The 21,659-nt window shown below is 41.5% G+C and overlaps 1 pseudogene across 1 annotated transcript; it reads left to right on the top strand.

The window, feature by feature from the left end:
- Window positions 1-19,535: 19,535 nt before the first annotated feature.
- Window positions 19,536-21,250, top strand: LOC309643531 (small nuclear ribonucleoprotein-associated protein N pseudogene; annotated as a pseudogene). Its single transcript has one exon. The product of its transcript is annotated as a small nuclear ribonucleoprotein-associated protein N pseudogene (transcript).
- The last annotated feature ends 409 nt before the right edge of the window (window positions 21,251-21,659 follow it).

The following is a 21,659-nucleotide window of genomic DNA, read 5'->3' as shown; positions in this document are numbered from 1 at the left end:
GGCCTTAAGAGACATCTTTACTGATCATTCCTGAATTCTTATTGTTTTGTTTTTTCATAAGGGGATTGTCACATTTTGGAGAAAATACTCATAGCACCAGCTCCTTTTGAGACTTGAAAGTTTTACTTATGCCAGGCCGGTAGAAATGAAGATGAAGAGTGACATCAGGGGACAGCCATGTGACCAAACTGTGTTTGTAACACTATGTGCAAGAATGTCTCTTATAAGGTGATCATCTGTTGTGCTCTCTTGATCTCTTTGCCTAGTTAATAATGGCCTTTAATATGTGAATGCAACTAGTTTGGGCACAAGATAACTCTCTAGCACCAAATAGCTTATTTTATCCAAATTGGGTTTGAGTTTGTGGAAGAGCCCTCCTTTACTGACAGACAATATAATACGAATTATGTTTCTGTGGGCTCATTGTTTCTTCGTGATGAGGGTACAATATATTTTACTATACAATGTATAACTTTGGCAAATAGGATTGAAAAAGCACAGTAAATGTAAACATCCTTTCAGCATCTGGATGGTGAAGCTAGATTATCTTATCACATATCTTAATGCTATCCTAGGATCCAGTGATATTTAGTGCAGGGGAAATAAGTGATAGCATTGGGCTGGTTGATTTCAAGTTGTTTTTAATGAAACAGTAAGAATTCTCGTTGAAATCACTCTGTGATGGACATACTGTCATCTTGGTCCATGAATCCTTCCACTTAATTTTAAAGTATCTTACTGACACTGGAGCATATTGAAACCAGGTATTAACGAGAATCCATCTCTTACCTTCCCATCCAGCTACACTCCAATGGGTCTCTCTAGGCACATCTCGAGCAGAGTTTTGAGCTCAGCTGACACTTCATCCTTGGCAGGACTTGGTAGAAGAAAAATGTCACAACAGGACAAATATTCTCACCCCCTTCCAAGATCTCTACCTCATATCTCTCATATGCCATCATTTCACAAAAAGAGATCGTATCACAGTCCGAGAGCCATAAAAATTCAGGTCTAGATTTAAAACATCTTCCTGTTTATCCTGGCCATCTCTGCATCAGAATAGTCTAGACAAAATGGACCTGGAGTTGTCATTCCTACAATTTCTCACTTATGGATCTTTTTAGCCTGAGACAAGAGGACAAACATCAGTCTCTGCTAGTGTCAGTTGAGTTTTTCAGGTGCCATTTTTCTCATTGGCTACTTTAAATGAATGCCATTTTCGTTGGTTTGTTTCTCCTTCTTCCCACTCTCCTTTCATTTTTGTTATTTGTTCTAATTTAATTTGAAATGCCCAACATCTGACTGTAATCAGGTGAAGAGGCTCTGGAGACTTCCAGCAAGAGCAGATCTCCTGAAAGGGTCTTTTGGACACAACAGAGTGAGCGTTTATTTATTATCTCAGGAATAACAAAAAAGGGAGAGAGCAAGACTGTGCAGCTCCAGCCCTTTCAAGCGGCAGCAACTTAGTGAAACACCCCTGTCCCTTGGGTGTGAACAGACCGCCCCTTGGCTCAGTCATCCTGTCATGTCCCTGGCTGCTGGCTCCCTGGGCCAACAAAAACAAGCATAAAACCTGTAGAGAAAGTGTCAACAGAAACCCTCTCTAGGAGCCTAGCTTTTGGAAGTGGACTGGATTTGCAGTCCATACAAAGGCTCTGGGCAAGGTTTCATTGGCCGTGGCCTCATACCTACCACTGTGACTTCTGTCCCTGAGGTCAGAAGCACAGGTGAGGCACAGGTGATTTATTTCTTCCATGTTCCCCCTGTATCAAATGAAGATTACTGGAGAGGAATAAACACTGGACTTTGCAAAGAATCACCTGGGTTTAAATTCCAGCTGTAAAACCTGAGAAAATGATTCTCTCGAACCCTCGGTCTCTTCCTTGATTAAACCGGGGACAGCAATATTTCCCTCTCTGATTGTGGTGATCAAATGAAATACAGAGATGTGTTATCATTGAGAAAAATATCACAATGTTTTTTTAATTAATTAATTAATTTTGGGCTGCGTTGGGTCTTTGTTGCTGCGTGTGGGCTTTCTCTAGTTGCATCGAGCAGGGGTTACTCTTTGTTGCGGTGCACAGGCCTCTCATTGAGGTGGTTTCTCTTATTGCGGAGCACGGGCTCTAGGCGCGCGGGCTTCAGTAGTTGTGGCTCGTGGGCTCTAGAGCACAGGCTCGGTAGTTGTGGCACACGGGCTTAGTTGCTCCATGGCATGTGGGATCTTCCCGGACCAGGGCTCGAACCCATGTCCCCTCCATTGGCAGGCGGATTCTTAACCACTGCGCCACCAGGGAAGTCATATCACAATGTTTATACTAGCGTAGCTTGGTGTGTGGAGCCAATGAAACCATAGATGTGAACGTGCTTGAAAAATAGGGAAACCCTGTAGAAATATAAGATATTACTATCATTCGTGTTATTATTAGCTTCAACATATTAGGTCATTTTTTTCTAGAACAGAAAAGGGTGGTGATCATTATCCCCAAATTCAAGCCTGGATCTACCACCCCCACAGTTTCTTCTGCGCTCTTGCAAAAGAGGAGACAGCTCGTGTCTGTTCCCTCACTTTGCAGAAATACTGCAGAACAGCAGCTCAGTAAGAGGCGATGGAAGGCAGCATCCCCAGGGTCCTTCATGCAGCAGATACTACAGATAAGCAATTATCTTGGGTATTTAATGTTCATGTGTTGTGAGTTTCCAAGGAGGGTTGAGAAAAAGTCAAAAGTTCCTGATAGTCTGTGGTTCAGTTCTTGCAAGAGAGAAGCATGATGAAGTGGGAAACTGACAGCTCTAACCTATCAGACCATAACCAGTGTCCAGCTATATGCTCTTTTCAGGATGTGGAGATACTAGCTTTTCTGTAGTCGGTAGCCAAATAGATTTTTGGTCAATGCAGTTGCTTCATTCTGCCACAAAATTCTAAGACTTGTGCATATAAAGAGAGATAATGAGACTCCTTAGGAAACAGAGGTAGAGCAGAGGAAGAAGGAAAAGAAGTGATAAAATCTATGGTCCAGGCATATCTGTTCTCATTATCCCTAGCATTTAACCCAGGGGCTGGCAGGGGCTGGCTTTGTTGAGCGTTGCATGATTGAAAATAATTGCGGAAGACTGTGACCATGCCATTCTTTTTCTTTTTAAGGTAACACTTCACTCCCTTAAACCTTGGCAGAACTTACCACGGTGCCATAGACAGAGTGGGCACCCAATGCGTTGTAGTTCCCAAAGAAACTTGTCAGAATTTTCAACACTCACCCTTAAAATAAAGTAGAGGGCCCTGGAGGTGTTGACAATGCGTAGATCATGGGCAGAATACAGTGGGGCATGTTACTGGAAGCCTGTGGAGTAACCAAACCACGGAACCTTCTTCCATCTTTAGGGAAGGAGTGGCAGTGTTCTGAGATCCAGACAGCAACTTGAATTGCCTGGCATCCACGGAGTTTCCCAGCTGCGTTTGTAACACACATCCACAAGCCTATTTGTGTGGGGAGTGGAGAAGCAGAAAGTAGAAGCTCCTTAAGCTCTGTGAGCCTCTGTGTCCTCATCCGTAAGTTGGGCTAGAGTTTTGAGTCCCAGAATTGTGGGAAATGAATGAGATAATGTAGATTAAGCCTCACGCCGGTCCCTGGCTCAGAGGAAGCACTCAACAAAAGGGAGCGATTTTTATTAGGAGGAAGTACACAGCTCTTGTCTTTGGAGAGGACCTCTTCTCCCTCCCTGTCTCCTCCTTCAAGCCTTTGAGGCGTTTCTGTAGTGATTGGCTGCTAGAGTTTGACATCTATCTGTAGAGAAATACATTTTTGTGAAAGGGCTCTGAGGGGTGGTGTGAGGCATTTATTAGTGATCTAATGCAACGTAAGTTGCCTCTGGTGTTTATTGACTGTTTCTAGCTGGAGGCACAGAAATGCACAGGCACTAAAGGGTGAGTTACTGTTGGTTGCTCCTCTCTGGACCAGCAGGGACCTGGCGAGCTCTTGGAGGACAGTGTGTCTTGCATCAATCAACAGTGACCCCTCTGGCTGAATATGTACAGGCATAAAAAGGCTCCAAAATTAGCCTCTGTTTTCCTTAGCTGGATGGATGGAACATGAAATGCAATCAACGGAGTGGGAGGAAATGTGTGTGTGGTGGAGGACTGAGCTGTACCCTGGAAATCCAGGCTGATCTGTGCCGCCCAAAATAAATCTGAAATGATTGTATTTTCTATGGGCCTATTAAAGTATATATATTTAATAAGTGGCCATCATGGGAGATGAGGCAGGGAATGGAAGATGTGGGGACAGAAGAGAACGGACAGAGGGAAAAATAACCAGAACTGCGTGTTTGATGAATGAATTAAAACAGAGCAGGAGTGGCTTAGGACTAACTCTAACCTTTTTCCGAAGTGTGTATTCATGAGATGCACTCTGCTCTGGGCAGAGGTGTGAGGTGTGGTATTAGGCCAGCTGATCAATTTTTAATACCATCTAGAAAAAAATGTATGTGTTTATTAACAATTTCATTGCATATTAACTTACCTGAGCCTGCTAAAGATCTGGCTGAACCCCATAAAAGCTAAGAATCTTGTAAAAGTTGCCCTTCCAGGATGTATTGAAGGCACCCGAAAAGTAATGCTCTTGTTTTTAAGAAATGTTTGCATCTACTCAGGGATTCTTCTGCTTCCTTCTTAGTTGTAATTTCTCCTTTAGTCAAAAAAGGAAGACAAGAGAAGGACTCTCCAGGTAAAAGCATACTTTTGTGCCTCACATTTCCTAGGTTTTCTATGTGGTCTACTAGGATTCATTTCAATGCCTGCTTGAGAACCATTAGTACTCAAAAAGGCTGGCAAGAGAATGGGAAATCCATGAACTCAATATTGTTTCCCATGTTAAGACGCTTCCTGTGCTTGTTTTTTAGAAGGCATAAGACCATTGAATCCTGTTCCAGATGGGTGTGCTTCAGAACCACATCCAGGAGCATGGGGTCATCCCAAAGCCTACCAGAAAGTGCGGCTAACACAGCACACCCCCAACCCTGCTTCTGCCAAAGCAAATCCAGAAGGCCTGGTAGGCATCACACATGCTTCAACTCTGCAAAGCTATTAGAAGTATTCCTTTCTCAGATTTTCCAGGCCCTCTCAGGATTATCTTCTTTGGGGGGACAGATGTGAACCTCAGAGGCTGGTGGTGGTCTGGATACACTTGAGGATTCCTTCTTAATAATAACAGTTAGCATTTATGGGGCACTTAGTGAGGGCCAGGTGCTGTTGTACACACTTCACATATACTGATGCATTTAAATCTCTCAAGAACCCTATGAAATAAGTTCTATTATAATCCCCATTTACAATGAGGAATTTAAGCCAAAGAGAGGTGAAGGTCATATAACTAACAAGTGGTAGACCTGGAATCTGAATCTGAATCCCTCTGACTCCACATTATAGGCTCTTAACCATTAAAACCTACTTATTCTGCCATAGGCTGACACTGGAGGGCCTGGAAAGGGAAGATGGACCCTTTGCCAGCAAATTATATATCTTTTAATCTTCTAAGTCAGTCCAAATTGGGAACGCATTCTTAGAATTTCTCCTTCTTCTGGGATCTCTGGGTCCTCCTTATCAAACAAACAAACAAAAAAACCTAAACACTGCAGGTAGTTTCCAGATTTAAAGGAGTTTTCCCAATTAGGACTCACTTCTAGGACAGCTCTTAACAATATAGGTACAGGAGGTAGCCTCGGAGTTCCCACCAAGCAGACCAGTAGCTCCCAGGTACTTGTAACTCTATCGAAGGCAGTCCCTTGCTCTTAGCAGCAGCAAAGGATGCAGAAAAATGTCCACCTGAAGGGGTGTACTATGTTGCCACACGCATGGGTTAACGTTATAAAATTGTGAGCATTCAGGAATGCCAGGCAGTGACTCCATTTGCTTCTGTTTGCAAATTCATACAGGAAGGACCTTTGAAATTTATGTATGTGAAGATACAACCTAGTTCCTCCTCTTGTGTCTCCTCCCGGTCCCCCTCCTCCCCATCCTACCCCTCCTCCCCCTACCAATTCACCATGCCTTTTTAAAGTCCTTTAAAGTTTTCAAAGTGCTTTCATATACATACTCCATGCTTTATGTCAGGTCAGGGCAAAATTTTATTGCATTTGGCCAAAGGCCATTTTGAAACTTTAAGAGAAAAAAGGAGATGCAATGTGATCTTTGAAATAAAGGAATTAAAATAGAGCAAAGTTAAAGTTAGAAAGGATTTATGAGTTTAAAAAATTATATAAAATAAAAAATTGTATACATATTATACATATACAGAAACAGGACTGACTGACCAAATACTTCACGTGATTTTAAAAACAGCTGGGGTTTAGACAAAAACAACTAGAAGATATAAACAAATGATTTAAAAATAGCATTTATCCATCTTTGATTTTAAACAGCTAATACGTGCTCCTTGCAGAGAAATTGCTCCTCTCAGTGAAAAGTGAAAAATCAAAAATATAAACATCTGTAATATCATTATGCAGAAAAAAACCATGATTATGTTTAGAATACAATCCTCTAGTCTTATGTTACACATACACACACATGCACACATACACACACACGATGGAGCTGGAAATTTCTTTATGCTACGCTCAAATATGCAGAAAATAAATGCTGCCCTTTAATTTCTAGAAACTCTGATCTGGCCCATGTAATTCCACTTCATTGAATGGTAAAAACAACTTACTATCCATTAGCAATACTTCAGTCACTTCTGGTTTGTAAGTCTCCTTTCATTTTAACATTCAGACTAGTCCAAGTTACGATGGCTTATAGAGTCTTCTTTGAAAGACTTAGTCCCTTTAGGAAAATGCTCACTCTTTCAGATTGCCCCCCGCAGCCTCACTTTTCTCTTCCTCAAGATGATGTCCTGGTGTCTGAGAGACAAGGCTATAGCTAACACAGACTTAAACTTAGAATGAATTGTGAAAAGAGGCCACTCTTCTGAGATGACCAATGTCAAAAAGCTCCCTTCCTCCAGATCAGTGTGGCCTGCACCAGGGAACATGGTTCTCCAGGTGAGGGTGATGCCTTGGACCTCACACCTGTGCACAACCTTCCCAGCCCTAAGACACATCTCTGCCGAGGGGCCTGCTCTGTCTCCATGGAAGCAGAGGGAAGGGGTGCTTGGGTCCTTGTCCTGTGTCTGGCCCGGCAGGTCTCTGTAGCAGGATCTCTCCTGGGACGGGATGCTCTTTGCCCTGCAGGTGTCAACATCAGGTTTGGCTTGGGACCTGCTCTCCTATTATGTGGCCAGTACTTTAGAAACCCCTAGATGCCTCTGACTTGTCTCAGTTTTTGCTGATGCTTTTTGAGTCTCTGCCACATAATGTCCAGCCCCTGTCCTGGAAAGTCCGCCCAGAGTGTCAGCTGAGGAGGCACCCTACCTTTTATCACAATCCCCCATGCTAAGCCCACTCTGCTCAACTCAGCCCCTCCTGAGTACTTTCTTGGGGAACATAAAGAAATTTCTGGGTCTTGCCTTTGTCACATGGGAAGTAATAATAGTTTATAGAATATAAATTCTCTTCCTTCCTCTTTCTACCTAGGTGGCTCCACTGGGTTTCTTTTATGTGGCCATCCCCTCATTATACATCTAGGAGAGAGAATTTCAACTTCTGCTTGAATTAGAACTGTTAAGTTAATGGAAGGTCAAAGGCACAATGGAAGTGATTTCAAGAAACTTTTGTAAAATTTACAAATTTACAGCGTGTATTCTGTGTCTGGTCCCAAGCTCACACTTTTTCTTTGTAAAGACCTCGAGCCTCTCAAGGGAAGGGTTTTAGTGCCAAACTTCTTGAGTCCAAAAGAGCTTTCAAAGGAATTATTTGATTCAGGGATTTGGACTTCTGCTAAGTTTATATTTATTATCTAGAACAATGTTTGGTGAAAACCAACAACAAGATATACAGAACCAATTCTAGCTGGTGATTTATATAGTTGGTTGAAAGTTTGCACTTATGCTCAAATTCTTACATATTTATTTTTTAAAATAAGAAGCGCTATTTGCAATTGTTACGGAGTTTGAATATTAGCCTTTTGAAACTTATGCAAAGTGAAAGAGCAGTATCTTCAACGTTGAGAAGATAAGAGGTTTTCCTCCAGTTAATTAAAGGAGCAAGAATTATGGAACTTTATAGCCATTTAATTATGTCATTAGGTAAGAGTTGGCCGGCGAGCGGGGGAGAAACTACAGGGAGCTACCCTGTAGATTGAGTCTGACCTTTCAGGGCTCTGCCAAGGCTCTGACTATGACTCACTGTATTTTTGAAAGATTGTAACTAGATTGGCACATTTGTTAAAAAGGTATTCAGTAATTAAGTTTAAAATGACATCAGTACATGGTTTTCTAATGGATTTTTTTTCTGGTTATAAGTGCTAAACATGGACAGTTGCCTCTGAATATTAAAAGCTCAAAGAGAAAGTTTTCCCTCAGTGTGATCAGCAGTGTGGCCCTCTCCCTTCCTTGTATGGACACCTACGTCTGTTAAATTTCTCTCTCTCTCTCAGGATTCTCACGTGTCAAGTGGGGAAAAAAAGTAACACTTTCGCAATACTAATTCTACCTGGCATTACAGACTTATTTATTTAGTCCTATGTACCAAGGCCTTTATTTTCCCTCATTTAGTCCCCACAACAAGCCTGTGAGGTAGGTTTGTTATACCTGTTTTACAAATGATGGAAACTGAGCCTGAGAGATGTTAACTGACTTGCCCTAGATCCTATAGCTAATGAGTCAGATTCTACCCAGGCATTCATGACTAAAAGACCATCGTCTTATCTGCTCTGACTGGCTACCTCCCGCCCCTACCCTACCCTACCCAACCCAATTTGTTATGAAGATCAAAAGTGTAAGCTATTTTCAACTAGGCACATTCTTTTCGAAGCATTTTTCCTCTGTATGTATTTTCAGTTATATTTTATTTCTTTGTACCATTGACAAAAATATATAAATGAACAATAACAATTATGACATGTTGACCATCATAAAAAAATTTAAAAGAAGAGAATGTAATTATGGCATCTGCCTATTTGCAACATTCTTTGATTTGCCTTCAGTTTCTGTCAAAAGAATCATACAATTATTTATAGTTTTCATATTAGAATTTGTGGTTGGGAGGGAATTATCTATGGTTTTCCATGATTTGTATCTCAGTTAATAAAGAAGTGTGGCAGAGTTCCTATTAATGTGTCCCTTGAAAGAAAAGTTGTCTAGGAGATTCCATGCTCTCTTACTAAAATTGTCTTCCTCCAAAAAGACGTATACCTACCTGAGAAACAAGTTCTTTTCATGAAATATTAGAATAAGATTTGCTATTAGAACACCAACTCTGCATATCCCTCCAGGATGGTGGGAAGATCAGCTGGAGTGGAGTGATAAAGAGAGAAGGGAAGACAAATATCATTCAAAGACTAACTTGTACTGTCATTGGCACCATTTAGTCCTGACAGATATGAGAGATTAAAAAATAGAAAGCAGACATAAAACAAGCACTTTGGGGCATATACATTTACTTCACAAATATAATTAACAAAAAGTTTTCCAGCTATCTTAAAAAATGACATCTACTAAGAAAACTTTAGAATCGACCACATAAACTTTTGAACCCTTGGCCTCAGGACACCTTATCTTGTCCAATCAATCAACACACAAGATTTTATTTTATTTTTTTAGTTTCTATAAAGTGTTCCAGACTCTAATGATCCTTCGTCCCTTCACACCCTTGCTATGTCAGACCAAATTCCATCCTGTTTTCTCCTTTATTATACAATCTGGTCTTGTTTTTACAGTCTAGACTTTCTTCATTTGCTTTTTAATTTCTCTTTACTGACTCCAAGTGCCTTTGAAAAAAACAAAGCACTTTTAACAAGTGGATAAACTGCTTCAGTCAGTAGATTCTGCTTTTCTTTTTCCCAGAATAATTGCTGTTTTGTGTTTTCTAGCCATTTCATCACTTTTCTTGAGATTGTGGTAAGGTGTATATGCCATACTCTGAGAAAGAGTCTTTGAGGACTATGAACTCCTTTTTCCCTTTTCTAAGAGTACATATCTGGTCATCTTTCAGTAGTTTTCTTTCAGGGATATACTGATATTTATTTTTTTATATTGGATGTAAGCATAAACAAAAGCATGTTTGGGGAAATTTCTCTCACATCATTGTCCTCATTCTTTACCTCCTACTTCCATTTCAAATTCCATGCTTTGTTGGTCCCTCAGTATCACTTAGATGTCCTACTTTTGTGTTCTCATGATGTATTGTTCAACTGTAGCACTTACCTTAAAGCACCATAATCAGATTATTTGCCTTTCTTTTCCAATAGACACCTTGGTAGCAAGAACTATGTCTTACTCAAATGTTTCACCTCCAGGATTTCAGCACAATATATAGTAAATACTAGGGGCTGGGATGGAAATAAACTGTTCAGTGGAAGTACTGCCTTAAATTAAGGGTGGGATGTTTGGGTTAAAGGAAAGGGTTACTAAGGAAGAATAAGAAAGTAAAATGGGTTGATTTGGAGAATATAAAAGGCTAAAAGACAAGTTCTGTTAAGAATATCTGCGAAGTTCCTGTTTTGGGTTTTTTTTTGTTTGTTTGTTTGTTTGTTTATCTGTGGAAAGAGAAGGGTACCGTGTTCTCCAAGGCTGATCCCAAAGGCACAACCAAGCTCCTCCCAAGTTAGAGAGTTTTCAGCCGAGTGAAGAAGTAAGTAGAGGCTGCATTATTTGCTATCATGTAAATATCTTTCGTAACTTAAGGCAAAGTAGGGTATATATCATCTATGAGCTCTGAAAGTCAATACATTTGAACTGACATGTATTGAGAACCCACTTTGTGCTGGAGCGACAGATATAAAGACAACTGGGACATTGTCTCCTAGTAACTCTTTTTTTCTCAACCAAATAAACTATTCCAGTCATCACAGCTGTCTCTCTATCAGCCGTCCACAACACCACTCAAGGAGATCTTTAAAATTTTCTTCTGAAGAACTCAAATGGCTTCTTTTCCTATAGGTATTCCATTCTTTGCGCACCGTGAATTTAACCTTAAGTTTTCCGTAAATGGTATACCCAAATAGCGCTCTAGTAGATAGCTCATGTTGAATTGGTAATTTCTTACTATATGTTTTTAATTTATTCAGTTAAAAATATGTATTGTGCAATGAGTATGTGCCTAGAATGTTTCTGTCCACTGAAATACATATGTGGACAAAATAGAAAAAGTTTCTGTTTTCATAGAGCTTACATTTCCATGAGGGCAGATAATAAACAAACATGTAATCAGTCAGCACTTATCCTACAGTAATGCTTTGAAACAAACAACTCTAAAATCTCTAAATTGAAGTACCAAACATTATTTTTTTATTAGCAGTTCTGTGAGTCAGCTGGAAGGTGACTGACCTTAGCATGGTTCAGCTTATCTTGACTCAAAACTGTCAGCTGGTATCAGATCTTTCCCCCTTGTCTATTTGGTTTCTCCCTGGACCAGCAGCTTCCTGGGGCATGTTCTTCTCGTGGGGAATGGCAGGAGTGCAAGAGAACAAGCCAGAGCATGCCAGCAAGTCTAAAACTCTGCTTCAGTCACATTTAGTAATATTTCATTAACCAAGACAATTCACATACCAAGCCCAACATGAATGGACCAGAGAAGTATTTTTCATTCATAGGTGAGAAGAACTGCAAAATTTATGGGAAAAAGTGTAAATGTATAATTTTATAATAGGAAGCAAATAAAGAATTGAAAATAATTCAATCTATTTACCCTCATGGTCACAATTGTTCAGGATCCTTCTGCATATGGGACATACTTATTGCCATCCCAAGAAACCCACAAAATCTCACTCAGGTTCAAATGATTCGTGTCAGGTAGAGATGGAACGTCTCTTGATCTGGACATCTATGAACTGAATTGCATGTTAGCCACCCCACACACATTTAACATACAATGTTGGAATAGGGACAGGATAAACAAATTAAAACAGTTGTATCCAACAAGGAAAAAACTAAAGAAACAGAGAAGTCACTGGTCTATACCAAGTTTGAAATTCTGCCAGGTTCCACTACAAATATACTTTGGTTAGGCCCTGGTTCTGCACCTGGGAGTTTATCACCAAGATACTGTTATACGTGGGTCTTCACTCTGCTCTCAGAAGACCTTCCTTTCTCAACTTTGGCTTTTCTGATGAGTACTGGGGAATATGCCCTTCTTGGGCAGCTGGGCTGATTTCTCAGCCTGCTTCCCACCTGTAAGATTTTGGGAGCCAGAGATCTTTATATATCTCAAACATAGTCTTTTTTAAATCCAAGCTGGTGGAAATTTTTCCAATACAGCTTTCTCAAAAACTTCATGGATTTGCTACGTATGATTCCAGTCAACTACATGTGCCAAATGCCTTACCCACAACTGTTTTGGAGACATGCTTCTTTCTAGATATAAGTGCAAGTACTTTGCATGTGTTAGTCATCTGTGAGTCATAAATTGTTTCCTTAATCTTCTCAGGGGTCCTAAAAAAGGGTGTGACAAACCACTTTCTTGACTTTGTCTTTACTTTACGGCAATGTTCTGATGGCCACACCTTTACATAGAGAGAAATGATTTAATGATTCAAACTTACAATTTCCAGAATCTCTAGGTTCTCTCAATTCCCCTCAATCCTGCTTGCAAACCATTTTTTTCCCAAGCTCACCTCTTTCTTGTAGTAACTTATCAAATGCAGATAATAGCAGCCAACCCATGTTCTGAACATTCTGCCTCAAAAACTTCCCAGCCCAGTGCTACAGGTACACTTAGTACATTTTTTTCTTTTTTTTTGCCTTCTAGGTTATTGTAGTCAGTAGTTTTATCAAATATTTTGTTACTACAGTATATGGGTGGTTGTTTTTCCAGCTTCTTATTACAGTTTTTTATAGTTTTCTCTCTACTTACCACAAAATCCCAAACCAAATGATACATATTTTAAAGTTTTTTGACAGCAGAAGCCCATTTCTGGTATAATTTTTATATCAACTAGCAATTGGCACGTTAATGATGAATGACAAGCCTTATAACATGACCCAAATCTCAGAGGCTCAAACAATAAGTGTTTATTTTCTTGCTAATGATTGAAGCAGCACTACTTCAGGTCATCGGGGGACTTGGTTCTAGGCCTCTGACTAGGTTCAGTTTTGTTCTCAGAGTCTCTTCATTCTTCTTCAAAAGTGGTTATTTATGATGTATTTTCCTTATAGGGAAAGGCAGGAGCACCAGGGTGCAAGCAAGACAGCATATGTAAAGGCTCTGTTCTCAACACACCTGCCAACATCAGTTAACCAATTTAAGTCACATAGCTAAGCATACATAACATGCACAGTTACATGTCACCTGGCATGGTTATTAGAGCAGGGAGGGAGTCAAGAATTGAGAACATTTCAACTAGCACACATGCAAACAAACAAACAAACAAATATCAACTAGTACAAATGCTGTGAAGAAAATAAAGCAGAGTTTTACTTAGAGGATGCCTGAAAAGCTATTAAGAGTAGTTTCTTGGAGATGACATTTAAACCGAGGCTGAATGCTTTCCAGGCAGACGCAGCAGAATGTGCAAAGACCCAGAAGCAGGGATAAGCTCAGGGTGATGGAGGAACTAAAAGTAAGTCCATGGAAGGGTGGTAAGGAGATGAAATTGATGAAGTAGGCAGAGATTATTTAGACCTATGTTATTATCACTGTTCTATGCATTATCATATAACTGGACATCTTCAGAGGATCAGTTACCAAATGTTGAAAAAAAAAGCTCTTTTGTGAGTTCTCTTGGCTGTCATGATAACCCATGAGTAGGGCAGCTGAAGTCAACCAGTCTGGAAAGTTTTATCCAGATTGAGCTGAATACTCAATTCTAAGTAATTTACCTTTTCATTGGTTCTTATTGGAGTGTTGGCCTAAGTTGTTTCAAAGGGAACACCTGAAAATACTAAGAATTCTTGACCAGGGTGGTCCCAGCTGAAACACTGAACAGGTAAAATGGTGGCCTCGGAAACTACTTGGCGTCTTAACAATTCCAGGTATTTCTTTCCCCCTGGGCTTCTGAGAGATAACTGGAGACATAAAGGAGTTGGTGCCTTCTTTTCCCCCTTAGTCTCACTCTTGGGAGAAACTTCTTATTCTTTTGCTCCCCAGAGGGTTTTCTAGGTCTAAAATAGCGACAGCCCTCTTTGTTGATGATATCCTTTCCTGGGAAGTCTTTGTGCTGGTCCTTGGGATACGACGCAACCCTTGGTATAAACCCCAAAGGTGCAGCCCACGCCCTTGGGAAGTTCATGATTCATTGGGGTGTGATATAAGTTCAAGTGGGGCACACTCATGACCACAAACAGTACGCTCACATATAAAGTCACTTATAAGTATCTTAAAATGTCACTCTGTAAGAAACACAGAGGTGCTGATTGCTGAAATGCCCTTGATCATGAGATCTTGAGGACTTTCTAGAAATGACCATTAATCTTGGTCCTATGTGAACAATTTGATTAAAAAATTGGCCTTTAATTAGCCAGATTTTCTTTTGCCCTTATCTTTGTATAGACTTAAGGAAAAGAAAGCTATTCTCCTTTCAAACACTTGGAAAAAAAAGTAAATCAAACCCAGCCACACGGAGAAGCGGCTGCTCTCCCTGGGTCACAACAACACCTCTACAGGTGTGCCCTTGACTTCTATTAAGAACGACCAGCGAAACAGGTGAAATCCCCAGCTGTAAATTTGCGCTGCAGCGTCTTTTATCAAGAAAGGGACTGCGTCTAGATGAATCAGAGTATGCTGGCTGGTGGAACTCAGACACAATCATGTGGTTTTTCAGGAGAAATAAATGCGACAGTGTTTATTTCACACACGTTTGTTTGTCAGAGGACTTCAAAGCAGTGGGCAGAGATCAGTTAAGCATGGCCACCTGTCCCAATGGCTGCACCTCTTCTTTTCAGGTGGGACCCGGGGGTCATTAGCACTGAGGCAGCTCATGTTCGGTTCAGCTCCTGTGCCACGCGGTAGGGCAGGAATCCTGCCAGGAGGAGGACTTGGGTCCTGGCTCCTAACCACCCCTGTTGGACTTCAGCCGGCAGCACTGCCCAAAGAAGATAGCAAACTGAAGGAATCTTCCCGCCCATGCGAGTGGCAGGTTAAAACCTATAGGACTGTTCAATCAAAGGCATTGCCTCGCTCTGTCCTGAGCTGCTGTTGTACGCTGGGACACATGCTGCTAGGAGACAAAGAGGACACGCGTTTATTTTCAAGCGCAGGACTTTGGAACCACTTGGGAAGAATATTCTTGATTGAGAACCAAAACACTCCATGATGCTTAACCAACCTGCAAAGTGAAAAATCAGCATCGGCCCATGCAGCCGGGAGGCAGGAGGAAGGACTTATACCCTGAAAAAAAAATTTTTTTTGAAATATCCCTTAAATGATATTTGTGTGCATTTGCAAAATTACCCCTTTCTGAATCAAAGTCTCAAGCTGTTTGCATCTGAGAACATATGTTGTGCCGCTAGACAGCCTCTCAGCTCGCCACCGCCCCTGATATCCCCCGCCGCATTGAATAATGGCCAGTTCCCGGAAAAAAGGTGCCGCAGCTCAGTCAATGCCCTGTAATAATATTTTAAAATAAATGATATGCATCATTAAATCACCAAGGATGACTAACTCAATTTTAGAAAACCCACAACTCCAGCAATCATAGTTACAGCTCTGATTTGAATATTTTCACTTTCACCTGAACAGCCAGTGGGAGCCAGTCAAGCAGATTCGCATCCGGGCTGTAGTCTCAGAGGAGCAGGAAGGAACCTGTGATTATGTAGTTACAGTAACGTCGGCTAGATGCCTCCCGTCCACCAGGGCTTTTTAGACTTTTCCTTCCTCCCTTCTTGCCTTCTTATTTACATATCACAGGCATCTTCTTTGTAAAGTTATCTTAAATAATTTATTAGATTGATCTTTTTAAAATTCTACCCTGGCTAAATGTCATAAGGAGAGGGGGAAAAAAAAGTCTTCTAAACTTATTTAAAGGTTCTACTGGAGTAGGCCAGTTACCTGCTTCACTGCTGATATTCTAAAAATACCTCCGTGTCCGTACTATTATCCATTCTTCACGTCCAATTGCTCTGTTATGGTAATAGTCAGAAGCACACCATGCAGTAATTACTTACAGCTGACTGAAGAAAAGAATATTCAACTCCCCCACTGTTCCACGAGAAGGTCTTTATGCTCTATTAACTCATTCCTGTTTATTAATACTCTACTGGTAATTCAGACTGCTGCCTCTTAGGTTTGTAATAGGAGGACTATTAAACAGCAATTACTGACCATATGGGTTGGCGAATATTTGTTGGTTTTTTTTTTGGTGGGCTTTTCTCCCCCCACCTCCTTCCAACTTGTTTTTTAAGAAGCCATATTACAACATAGTAAGAGTAACATCACATCTGCATGAGATTAACAAGCTTGGCAGTATTTCTCCCTTAGAAAATGTGAATTTATTCCCAGATTATCATGGCTAGTTTAGGAAAAAGAGATCATGGGAGACATAGGAAAATGTGGAAGATTGTTCACATGTGGGAAGACCCCCTACTCTGGATGAGAATTTGGCACTTGTGTTCCCTGAGTCACTCAGTGGGCTGTTTCTTACTGCCTTTGAGAAAGCACTGACCCACCCTCAGGCACCCTCTACTCCTGAAAACTAAGCATATTTACTGAGGAATCCAAAGCGAATACCATTGTCCCTTTTATGTTCCCCCAAGCATTTGGAAGTGGTCACTTTAAAATTTAACATTTACTCAATTCATCTTCCAAAGAGCAGATACCTGAACCCTGGGAGATGACAAAAGGCTCCTCCTGGGAGAGGGATGGCATGAGTAATGGGTTCAAGTGAGGCAGGCAGGTGGTAAACCATGATTATGGTAATAATAACGTGTGCCTCTCTCTCAGGTAGTGAGCACTAAACATGTGGCAAGCATTAAACACATTTAAAGGGAGATGCGTCTTCGCGATACCTAGGAGACCAGAAGCTGATTTCCACTGGAAGATGCTGGGTTGTGATCCAGAGCAGGTAAGTTATTTGACCAGCAACCTCCACCAAGGCGGAGGCTGGGTACCGGGCTCCCTGACATAGTTGGCTCTCCCTCCAAAGCAGCTGGTCCTCTTAGTGCCCCTTGGGGCTTGTCTTCTACCTTCTCGCCTTTCCCATAAGGGGTGTTTCTCCGTTTGTGTCCAAATCCTTTTAGCCCTTCAACAAACAGTAACAAACCTCTGAAAACTTCAGCTTACCCCAATCTCACCCCTTGCAAACTACCAAGCAAATTTAGCATTTACCTGTGGCAGGTGTTTGTAGCTAATCTAACACTCTTCCTTTGTTACCTGCTGATGTTGTGTGTGGAAGTTTCTTCTCTCAGATACACACTAAATCCTTCAATACAAGGACTGTATCTTTTAGACTTTTTTCTCCTTGCACCTAGTTTGGTAATGGATGCTCAGTTGGTGTTAAATAAAGATTGGAAGAATTTAATGGAAATATGTAAAAGAAAAAAGGACATCAGTCCCTAAGTTTTCTTACACAGGGAGATGTAGAAGCTACAGTTTCCGGGGTAAGTTTGGAAAAAAACAGTAACAAAAATAAACAACAACAACAAAATGTCAAATCTCTGCCTCAACGTGTAACAGTACTAAGTTAATGGATAGAATAGAATAGAATAGAATAGAATTGAATTGAATTACACTTGTTCAGACCCCAGAGCTTTTTCACGATATGTCTAAGCAACAGAGAAAAGGAATTTATTTCATCTATAACCTTTGGATGAATTAGAATCCTCAGTAACTTATGGCCTAGAGGGCCCTCAAGGGGAAGAGGGCTTCTTTCAGTTTCTGTGGTGGGTACTTTCACCAATACAGACTGACCCCAGGCAGGCTCAGACCTACCTGGTATGATCGGAAAGGCTCCGTGAGGCCCAGCCTGCCCCCAGATATCTCATAGATTGGAGAACATGTGGATTTACAATGCAATTTTGTTTTTATTACTATTGTTTTTAAAGCAGGATTGTGTTTGTGTGTGTGGGGGGTTGTTTTGTTTTGTTTGTTTGTTTGTTTAATTTGGCCACGCCGCTCAGCTTGCAGGATCCTAGTTCCTCGACCAGGGATTGAAGCTGCACCCTCGGCAGTGAAAGTGTGGAGTCCTAACCACTGGACAGCCAGGGAATTCCCACAGGATTGTTTTTTGATTAAGCATAAGCAGGATACTAATGTAGATTAAAGTAGAACAGCTCTGATTGAAGTCAGGTTGGGGAGATGTGGATGCCTAACCTGATAATTCAGCTGATAAAACCATAGCGGTCCCTCTGGGAGACCCCAGTGTTCCTGGGAACACTATATGAAAAGCATTTTTCTATTCCAACCCTCTTTTGATACAAATGTGTAGACTTAATCAAATCCACATGATTAGCTAACAACAATCGGCTATGAAATCCAATCTTTTGGTTAATTAGCCAAGTTTTTTTTGTTGTTGTTGTTTTTCTGTATCACCTACCTGTGTTAGTGGATTAAGTCCTTCTCACCAGCAGGCCACTGATAATAGGTACATATGTGACATTGGAGGACTGGGCCGTTGGGCCTCCTTTTAACACAGCTGAGACAAGTTTAAAGTCAGATGAGGGACTTGACTAAGGAGGGATGGCTACTTGAGGATCTTCAAAGACAAAGCAAATGTGAGGTGGAGGTGGTTGATTTCAACTTGGCCATTCCCGCGCCTTCATGGTTGAAGTCTTGGCACCGGCTTCAGCTCAGCTTGGCTGTCCCATGTGCACCTAGTCCTGGATCACAAGTTTACATCAATTTCAATCCCGCCTGTGTTGAGAGGAGCTGCCACAGGGATTTACTTAGGGTGCTGCGAATTATGCTTCTCCTACACACAGCATGATATAGGTTATGCTATAGTCTTTTACAGCATTTAGAAAATTGTCGGGGAGAGCCAGCCTATTAGTTGGTGCCCCCTCAGCAAAGGCAGCGTAGAGTGGGGTGGCCACCGGAGATGCCTAACATTGTGTTCTGAAGAGCGGCCAGAGGCGCGATGGAGCGGGCCAGGGACCGTTTACACCTGAGATGGACCGCAGAACAGCACGTGCCAGAGGTAGAAGTCCAAGTCAAACGGAGAAGAACAGCCTCACTGAACAACCAGGAGTGTCACCTGTACCCACGGCGATCTCAGCAGCAGCAGCAAGTACCTGTGGTGGATTTCCAGGCGGAACTGAGACAGGCATTCTTAGCTGAGATACCAAGAGGTGGTTAAAGCAGTATTGGAACGCCCAGGTAGCAGATTCCAAGAGAGAAAAAAAAAGAAAAAAAAAACCAAGAAAACAGGCTCTATCTATTATTCGAAGCTTCCGCCCCAGCTTGCATTGTTTGTAGGAGAACCTGCATCATACCTTGAGCTGTAGCCTTCCCTTAGGTCTTAAGGATCCTGAAACTTTCCTCTGGACATTGGATTTGGTGGAAAAGCAATCATGACTGTGGGAAAGAGCAGCAAGATACTACAGCACATTTACTATAGGATGAGATGTATCTTGCAAGATGACCAGATCTTCATTGGCACCTTTAAGGCTTTTGACAAGCATATGAACTTGATCCTCTGCGAGTGTGATGAGTTCAGGAAGATCAAGCCAAAGAATGCTAAGTAGCCAGAGCATGAAGAAAAGCAGGTTTTGGGTCTGGTGTTGCTGCATGGGGAGAACTTGGTTTCCATGACTGTGGAGGGACCCACCCCCAGAGATACTGGCATTGCTTGGGTACCACTTGCTGGAGCTGCAGGAGGCCCTGGGGTTGGTAGCGCAGCTGGCAGAGGTGTTCCAACTGGTGTTCCAATGCCCCAGGCTCCTGCTGGATTAGCAGGCCTTGTCTGAGGGGTTGGGGGCCCATCCCAACAGGTAATGACCCCACAGGGAAGAGGCACTGTCACAGCTGCTGCAGTTCCTGCTACTGCCAGCATTGCTGGAGCCCCAACTCAGTATCCACCAGGATGGGGGACTGCACCTACACCTGCTGCTCGAGTAACCCCACCTCCAGGAATTATGGCTCCTCCACCTGCTATGAGACCACCCATGGGCCCACCAATTGGGCTTCCTCCTACTCGAGGGACGCCAATAGGCATGCCCCTCCAGGAATGAGACCCCCTCCACCAGGAATAAGAGGTCCATCTCCCCCAGGAATGCATCCACCAAGACCCTAGGATACTATTGATCCTTCTTAGTCACTTTTTTTCCTGCAATGTGTCTTGTGAAATGTGTGGACTGTTTGTGAGCCTTTTGTCCGCTCTGCTGCATTAATATTAACTAATAAATTCATAGATCAATTACACTGTGAGGTACTGTTGTACAAAAGGAAATTGGGGGGTTGTCTATACTGCAGAATGTCCTTTCATTCTTTCACTAATAGAGGCAGCAGGATGTAGAAGAGAATATGGTATGGGAACTCAAGGGATCTGTATTCTAGACCAGATCTTTTCACCAATTAGCTCTGTGTTTGGGGGACATATTATTAGGCTCTCTGCACCCCCGTGTCCTCATCTATAAAATAATGCCCTCTGGCTCAGATTTGTTTCTGAAATGCACTTGGCTTTACTGGGCCATCAGAAAAATCTAATGTTCTCTATCTGGTAACTTTGAGTTAAATTATATTAAAACAAAAGAAATAATTATATACAGTCATTTTATGAATAAAATGCTTCTATATGCCAAGAATTTTAAATTAGGCTCCATGACAAAAACATTTATTTCTGATATCAGTGAAAACTTGAGATAAGTCAGTAAGGATGGTATTAAGCCTTGTAAATATCATCCAACTGTGACTTGGAACTGTGGAACTGTCCCCATGGGTGAGAACATCTGGGCAGACTGCTGGCTTCATTTCAGACGTTCACTTATCCAATACATGCTTGCTTTGTTTCTTCCACATCTCATTATTCAATTAAAAAACATATATTCAGTTGATACCATGGATTCATTCAATAAATGTCATTTGATGCATCTTGAAGGAGGAACCTGCTACATATGTAACACTGTTTTCATTGTTAATAATAATAGTATCAATATAAAAGATAAGTTCCCAACTTTGAAGATCTAATAATCTCACTCAGGAGGGAAAATGTATATGGTAAAGAGATAGGTGACTTCATATGACAGTACATGAATAGGGTCCAAGAGAAGGATACAGGATATAAGGATATAAGGATATGTCTAGGGTAGACAGGAAGTGTTCAGGAACGTCTTCCGCTGTTCCTTAACACATAAAACTAGCACAGGTGAAGAGGAGGAGAGAGGCCACTTTAGGTAGGGGAAAGGACTGTGCAAAAGCAGCGAGTTAGATAAGATTAAGAGATATATGAATTGCTGAAGATCCAGGTCCATATGGAAAGAAAGGCTTCTATGAGAGACTAGTGGGGGCAGGGATGGCATAGAATCTTCCATTCTGGGAAGGTATTGAAAGTCAGGCAAAGAATTTTGGCCATTATCTCACAGGCACAGAGGTCCTTCTTTCCTTTTCCTTTATAAGCTGTTTTGCTCAATGGAAATGTTATTAGCAAAATCACAGAGGAGTCCTAAGAGAAAAGGAAAAAAAAAAAATACTGTAGA

This window comes from Balaenoptera physalus (assembly GCF_965194825.1).
Source record: "Balaenoptera physalus genome assembly, chromosome: 15".
NCBI classification, from domain to species: domain Eukaryota; kingdom Metazoa; phylum Chordata; class Mammalia; order Artiodactyla; family Balaenopteridae; genus Balaenoptera; species Balaenoptera physalus.
Note: the sequence above shows the minus strand (reverse complement) of the source record. Positions and strands in the feature narration are given on the sequence as shown.